This window comes from Sturnira hondurensis, unplaced genomic scaffold (assembly GCF_014824575.4).
Source record: "Sturnira hondurensis isolate 20B ecotype Veracruz unplaced genomic scaffold, ASM1482457v3 Scaffold0021639, whole genome shotgun sequence".
In the NCBI taxonomy this organism is placed as follows: Eukaryota; Metazoa; Chordata; class Mammalia; order Chiroptera; family Phyllostomidae; genus Sturnira; species Sturnira hondurensis.
The window spans coordinates 382,010-387,662 of record NW_028094270.1 but is presented as its reverse complement, the minus strand read 5'-3'; the positions used below and the strand labels follow the sequence as shown (position 1 = coordinate 387,662).

Here is a 5,653-nt window from a genome sequence, read left to right as displayed (position 1 = left end):
CCACTGTCATGTATCTGAGTACAAATCTTAGCAACTCCTTTAAACTCTTTGACACTCAGTTTCCTATTTACGAGATAGTATAATACCCTTCTTTTAGGGTTACTGTGGGAATTAAGTGAAATGATGTACATAAATTGAATAAATTTTCATGTAAATAAGTCTTCAATAAACAGTAACGTATGCATAAGTTGTATTTTGAGCTCCTGGTCATCTTATGTGATGGAAGCCTTATCTCAGCTAGTTTGGGGTCTCTATTCTTTCCTTAGGTTATCTGTAATTTGGGAAACCATTTACATGGTTCCAAGGTGTGAAGCCAGGTAGGGATATCTGTTTGAGAGATATGCCCTGAAATAGCTGGACCTCAGCCATCAGGTCATTGCTGACACACTCCTGGCTCCCATCTTCATAGATTCTTAATTCTGTGGGCTCCATTCAAGTTCTGTGCACTATCATGAGAGAAGCTTGTATGAGGTTTGCTGTGGCCCTGTCTGCAGTTCTGGAGTTTTGTTTTATAAAGAAAATACAGAAACTCTCCAATTGGTAGGTTTTTATCCATCTCCAAGCTCCTGTCAGAGGAACATTAGCAAGGCCCTCTCCCTGAGACCCACCAAACACTCTGATGTCAGTGTCTATCCTGCTCCTACCTTCTCCACAATCTGAGAAATTTCCCCCGTAGTGTATGTGGAATGAACTCAACTTTTCTCAAACCCTATTTCTTCCAAATATGTTGCCTTTATCTTAGGTGTTCTCAGATCCTTCAACTGGTGTGGATACTGAAAACTACAGCCAAGAAGACTCTTTTTTTTTTTGCCTTTTTAAAATTTGCCTTTTGCTCCTGCACTGATGGAGTTGGGAAAAGGAAGCAGGGCCACAGGTAGAATGAAAGCACAGGGAAAACACCGGGAGGAAAATCAATCCAATGAGTGATGTTATTATTACTAGGTCAGCAGCAGATGGGGATGGCCACAGTGTTTCAGATACTTTAATTCTCTAGCTATTTTCTGGATAATTTCTTCATATTCCTTCAAGAAGTGTGTCCCAAATGGGAAACCCTATTTTAAAAGATTACTGTCCCATAATAGTTACAATTGTTCCACAGTTGGAGAACACTGTAGTTTTGGAGAGAAGGAAGTAGATTGCAAGAAAATTTGCCCTCCAAGCACTCCTATTTACCCTCCACTTTGTATTTTTTCTTTCATTCAGGCATTTGTTTTCTTTACTTCCCACAGAAATTTCATACAGATCTTCCCTCCTCAGAGTGAACTATATGTCATTAGGTAACACTTACTATCTTCTTAACCACAAATCCCATTCTCTCCATAATCTAGCTCATACTATCCAAATTAAAGGCTTTAGTGACTAATACTTCAAGGCTTCACACTTCATACTTCAAGGATACTTTCATTTTAAAAAACAACAGAAGAAGGAGTCTGAGTCCTAGGCCCAGGGCCAGTGCATCTGTGAGGGGCCAGGCACCATGGTGTGGGGCACTAGGCCTGCCTCACCTGTCTCGGGGTGCCCAGGGTAAAAGTAACAGTAGTGCTGATGCTGGCAAGCAAACTGAAGCGTGATGATGGTCTCAAAGGGTCCCCAAGGTCAGCAATGGCCTCCAACTCCACTCTAAGGATGTCTGTGAGAGATAGGATCTCACTAAAGTGGTTGCAGAGCTTAAAGCTGACTTACATGTGTGAAGTGCATTTTCCAAATCCAAACAAGCTCCACTGCTTTCAGCTAACTGTAACCCCAGATGAGGGTCTCTACCAGGGTGGAAGACTTCAGTTTGAAACAGGGGTGTACAACTTGGTGCCTCCCAATGTGAGGAGGGAATGCTTGACCAGGGTCTGGCATCAGACCTGTCATCACAGAGGCAAGCAAAATGTGTCCAAGTTTACGGAGGGAATATTTGATGACCCTGGCTGAGCTCCCCACAAGGACGTTGAAGGATGTTGTTTGGGGATTAAACTGTTTGTTAACTGATCTTTTGAATTTGATGGTGCACTGAATACTGAAACTGTAGAACATCACTTGAGGGGCAAGGAAGACTTCTGGAATAAAGTTGAACACTATCTTAAACGTTACATCAGATGACAGGAGGGAAAGACTGCTAGGCCATGAACTATGTGTTAGAAGTTTGACTCCAGCCTGCACCAACAGGTGCCCTGCACTCAGGACCTCGTGCTGCTTCAGTCCCACTGAGTTGTCTAGAGTCCTTTGATGACAATCCTGAGAGAGAACCTCTTCACAACTGTCCATTGTAGACTGGAGAGTTCCATATAAATACAGCAATAAAATGTGTTTAGGTTATAAAGAGTTGTCTGCTCATCTTAACATGTTTACTTTTTTATTATTAAATTTATGCAGTCACACTGGTTAATAAGATTGTATGTTTCAAGGGTATATTTCTCTTTTTTATTTAATCTTTATTGTATCTTTTCCATTACCATTTTGCCCCCTTGTACTCCCTTCCCCAGCTACCACCACACCTTTGTCTGTGATTCCTTTTTTATATTTTACTCAATCTCTCCACCCCTAAACCTCACACCAGCTATAAAGTATACATTTCTATGATACATGGTCTTCTTATTGTATTGCGTGCCCTCTACCCAAAGTCAAATTTCAAACAGTACAGTATAGGATGTTGAAGAGATTTTTGAGAAGTTGTAATTAACTCAGACTTAAACGTAGAGCTTGCTTCTTTCCCTTTCCTCCACAAAGAAATCACTTTCCTACACAGGTGATACTGGTGATTTTCTTGTTGTAGCTTGCAGATTTTCAGTAAGAAACCCACTACAAATAGTGATTGGATGCAGATTCTTTTAGCTCCTTCCACCAACAGTGACCTTACTTTGGGGTTGTGAAGCTTGCCAGAATTCAGTATAGATCTATTACTGAAATGTGTATTTAATGTAAATATATTTTTGAAAAGATTGTGGTTTGTAAAATTTAATGTTTTTACTTATATTTGCTGTTCTGTTTTAGTTTGTATTTTCATTGTATAGATCAGACAGAGAGATGATGTGTCAAACAACTCTTGAAGAGAAATTAAAAAAAAAAAAAAACAGATAAGCCCTGGCTGGTGTAGCTCAGTGGATTGAGCGCGGGCCTGTGAACCAGTGGATCACGGTTTGATTCCCAGTCAGGGCACATGCCTGGGTTGCAGGCCAGTTCCCAGCGGGGAACTCACGAGTGGCAACCATACATTGATATTTCTCTCCTTCTCTCTCCTTCCCTTCCCCTCTAAAGATAAATAAATAAAATCTAGAAAAAAACAGATGAAAGACTGAAATATAAAATAAAGGAAGGAATCCATAGTAGTCATAGCAGGTAGCTGGCCTTTTTGATAGATGAAGACCCTTCATACTGCTTCTCAAATATGAAGCACTAATAACTATAGAATACACATTTTTAAGGACATAATTTACAAAAAATGACAAACATTGGAACATAAAGCAAGTCCCAACAAGTTTTAGTAGAATTAAATTATATAGACTATATTTACAGCCATGTTAGAATTAAATTAGATATCAGTAATTTTAAAAAGTTGTAACTAGCAAAAAATATGTATTTTGGAAATTTAAAATAAAACCAAACCTCACTCTGAATGGTGTGGCTCCGTTGTTTGAACTGTTGTTCTGCAAAGTGAAATGTCCCCAGTTCTATTCCTGGTCAAGGCACATGCTTGGGTTGCAGGTTTCAACCCAGTCAGGGCTCAGACAAGGAACAACTGATTGATGTTTCTCTCTCACATTGATGTTTCTCTCCTCTTTCTCCCTCCCTTCCCTTCTCTCTAAAAAGAAATAAATAAAATCTTTAAAAAACATGTCTAGCTCCATAAAGAGGAGGGGGTTAGGTGGCAGAGGGACTGAGCAGAAAGGAAAAGGGACTCATGGACATGAACAACAGTGTGGTCATTGCTGAGGGGAGGCAGTATAAGGGGACTAAATGGTAATAGAAAAGGTGTAATGAAAATTAAATTTAAAAAATACCTCTAGCTATATCTGTATGTCAAAAAATTTTAATCTGCACTGAATAATAACAAAACACTATATTGCAAAAGTAGTGAGAAGGAGATAAAGGAGAAATTAGAGGGAAATTTACAGACACAATGCATATATGGAAAACAAAAATGTAAAAAAATTAACAAGTGTCCACCTGACTAAGATTCTTCTTTAGAGGAGCACTAGCTTCCATGCTGTAGATAGTGCAGTCAGCAGATAGTCTTTATTTGTCAGCTCCCCCAGAGTCTGCCTCAGCCTCAGAGGGCTGTCTACCTGAAGTCCATTCCCACATGTAATAACTCAGTGAAGAAGGGGTTATCAGCCCAGCCCAATGCAGAACACCCAATGCAGGACTCTCCCTGGTCGGTACTACCTGCTCCAGTGCTACCCATAAAGTTGGCGCAGGATTGAAGAGCCTATATCCCAGTTTAGCTTTTCCTTACACTTTAAATCTGTTTCCCATCTCACAATACAAACTTATTTTTAGTGTATGCACCACAAGAAATTAGTCTGTGATCACAACTCAAAAAATAAGAAAGAGTACAGCACAGTAAACCACTAAAAGTTATAAAAGAAAATAATAAAATATATGACTGCAAGATGCTAAAAAGAGTGAAGGCACAATTAGCAAATACACAGGGTTGAGAAAAGACATCACCCAGGTGCGAGAGACATTACATAAATATTTAAATAATACCACTTTTACTTATTAACACTTATTAATAAATGTATACCAGTCCAAGAAAAACACAACTTACCCAAATAAGATCAAGAAGGCGTTGAAAATCTCAACAGCCACATAGCCATTAAAATGAATGACTCAGTAATTTTTTTCATTGTTGTTCAAGTACAGTTGCCTCCATTTTCACCCCACCATGCCCTCCTGCTTCACCCATCCCTGCCTCCCTCCCTAGAACCTACCCTTTTTGGCTTTGTCCATGTGTCTTTTATACACATTCCTTGATAGCCCTTCCCTATTGTCCCCCCATTATCCCTCTCACACTGTCCTCTGGTTACTGTCAGTTTGTTCTTTATTTCAGCGTCTCTGGTTGTATAGACATTGAACATTTCCCATAAAAATTCAAAGCCCAAATAAAGAATTCACCATCAAATTTTACCAATTATCTTAAAAGTAGTTGAAATATTACACTGTAATATAGAAAACAAGTAAAAATATAGAAAATGAAGGAACATTTCTTAACCCATTTTATGGTGCCAGCATAGACTTGCTGTGACAAGGACAGCATGGGACATAGCATAACACGAACAGCATAAGAAGAAACACTACAGATAACTTCTACTCATTAACCTGCATGCAAATGTCTTACACAAAATGTTAACAAAGCAATCTAATGAAAACAAAACCCTGGGTTTATAATGTAAGATTTTGTTGTTAACATTTAAAAAATTAATATACTTACCACATTAATAGATTAGAGACAAGTTATACAATCATTTCAATGGTTTGAAAAAAACAAAGCTCAGTGAAATTCAACATTCATTCATGAAAAAGAAAAAAACATATTTGGAAAACAATTTTGGAAATTAACTAATCCAAATAAATTTATATACAAAAATTTTTGACCAAATATTATATTTAAAATTTTTCCATTTACACCAGAAATAAACATGGATTTCCACCAAGAAAATACAAC

At 38.2% G+C, this 5,653-nt stretch overlaps 1 pseudogene; it reads left to right on the top strand.

Annotated features, from left to right (window-relative positions):
- Positions 1-451: 451 nt before the first annotated feature.
- On the top strand, positions 452-2,088 carry LOC118978258 (NEDD8-conjugating enzyme UBE2F-like; annotated as a pseudogene).
- The last annotated feature ends 3,565 nt before the right edge of the window (positions 2,089-5,653 follow it).